The sequence below is a fragment of the Otolemur garnettii genome, unplaced genomic scaffold (genome assembly GCF_000181295.1).
Source record: "Otolemur garnettii isolate 467f Iridium unplaced genomic scaffold, OtoGar3 scaffold00016, whole genome shotgun sequence".
Classification (NCBI taxonomy): Eukaryota; Metazoa; Chordata; class Mammalia; order Primates; family Galagidae; genus Otolemur; species Otolemur garnettii.
This window is the reverse complement of record NW_003852411.1, coordinates 19856931-19858993: the sequence shown is the minus strand read 5'-3', so window position 1 is coordinate 19858993 and position 2063 is coordinate 19856931.

Sequence of the window (2063 nt, the reverse complement as noted above, 5' to 3'; positions counted from 1 at the left end):
TGAGTTGATTTTTTGGAGAGTGAAGAGGACCCACTGCAGGGTAGCAGCAGGATCAGAATGCATTTTACCACATGCTCTGTAATGGGGAAGAGAGCACTGAGAGGGACTGAGTCAGTACCTCCATGCCCAGTGCCAGAGAGCTATAGGGTTTCCTTTGGCACATCTGTGCCTCATAGAGATTCAAGCACAAAGCAGCCATGACTTGGGCCCGATCAACAGCCAGCGTTTCTTGCCCTTTTAATTGAAGGGGCAGAATCTAGTGAAACACACTTGTTCCTGACCCAGGATAACAGGAGAAAAATTGATGGGTTCTGCTCCCAAGACCTTTTTACCATACTCTTGCTATCTGTGAGGGCATGCATGTGAAGGTTCAGGATTAACTTTTCTCCTTTCCCCTGAGCTGGGGGGGAAAAGGAATTTTTAATTGCATGTTTGGGAACTGCTGCGGGAGTATCTCTACGTTGGCAACCTCCGTTGGAACTGTTGTGCCTCTTTTCTAACTTGGCCTCTTGGGGAATAAAATAAATGCTGCAGATTGCTTTGCTGTTGCTTCTTCCTCAAGTGTTATTTGTCACTTCTGATGAAGAGCACACATCTGGAAACCCTGGGAAGGGGACTCTGGATCATCCATGCTGGTGATAAGGTTAGAAATGGCCATCCAGGAACCCTCTTCTACCCCTTGTCACTGAGAACGGACGTTCTCTAATTGCTACTTTCCTACTTAAGGAGCAATAAGCTTTGACACGTGTTGTAGATGGATTTGTCCAAGAAATTTTGTGGAACAGAGACTGTCCACAGCAGTTCCTGCTCAAACTCCTGAGCTTAAGCCAATCTGCCAGCCTCAGGCTCCCAGAGGGCTAGGATTACAGGCGTAAGCCGTCGCGCCTGGCCATTTTTCTCTTTCATACATTTTATATGTTAAAATAGTTGGCTACCTGCAGCAAGCATGCGTCAGCCTAAAACCTCTAGGAAAACTATAAAGACAGCATGTAAACTCCAACGTTCCTGGGCTTTTGACCTTTGTTCTTTAGCAGTGGTTCTCAACCTGCCTAATGCCTTGACCCTTTAATATAGTTCCTGCGGGTTATGCCCCACAAGCTGTGAACTGTTGTTCTTTAGTAAACTCCCATTGCTGAAGAGGGAAAAAAACTAAGCATATAGTAATACCTGTGATAAACTTTACCTCTGGACCATTTTTATTACTTATATGACTCAGTAGAGTCCAGTTGAAAGATTAAAAGCAACCTAATATTTTCAGTCAATTACCCTCATAAAAAGCAGCCCTTTTTTTAGTGAGTCAATAGAAAAAATGATGAATCTTCCTTCTGGGGCTAAAAAACAAGGGAAAGTGGGAACTTAAGAGGGGACAAGCAACATTTGAGTGGATAAGGGCTGAGATTTTCCAGAATTGATAACAGGCATCAAGTGTCAGCTTCAAGAAGCCCCGAACAAGGTAAATAAAACCTACATCTAGATGTAACATGCTGAATATGGTCATAAGCACTTGGCATCTATCAGATATTTCTAACCACATCCTAGGTTTTGTTTTTTGTTTTGTTTTTAATCTGGAATGTAACACATTCCATTTCCCAGATCTTTCTCAGTCCAGATCCTGGATGTGACTTGGGTTCTGCCTGTGCTCTTACGGGATTTGGAAGGCAGAGGTGAGGCGAGGCCATCTTCCTGCTGCAGCTCAAGGCAGTGAGGGCAGCTGGACTCCGAGATGTAGACCCGGCGGGCACTGGCGTTGGAAGACTGCAGGCATGTGAGAGAGGTTTTGGCAACTGGACTAAGCATTCTCCTCTTTAGTCAATCACTCCATGCTGCTTCCTGACTGTCAAACCTCAACAACGAGAGTCAGTTCTGCACCTAGTAATGACAGCCTCTGCCCCCATCTTGTGTTAATTCTCACCTGTCCCCTGTGCTGTCTCATTCTTCTCTCTCACAACCATACCCACGAGGATGGCAACATAGGGCTACTGTGATCCAGACCGTCAAAGCTACCAAAAAAGGAACAGAAAAGGCTCGGCGCCTGTGGCTCAAGTGGCTAAGGCGCCAGCCAC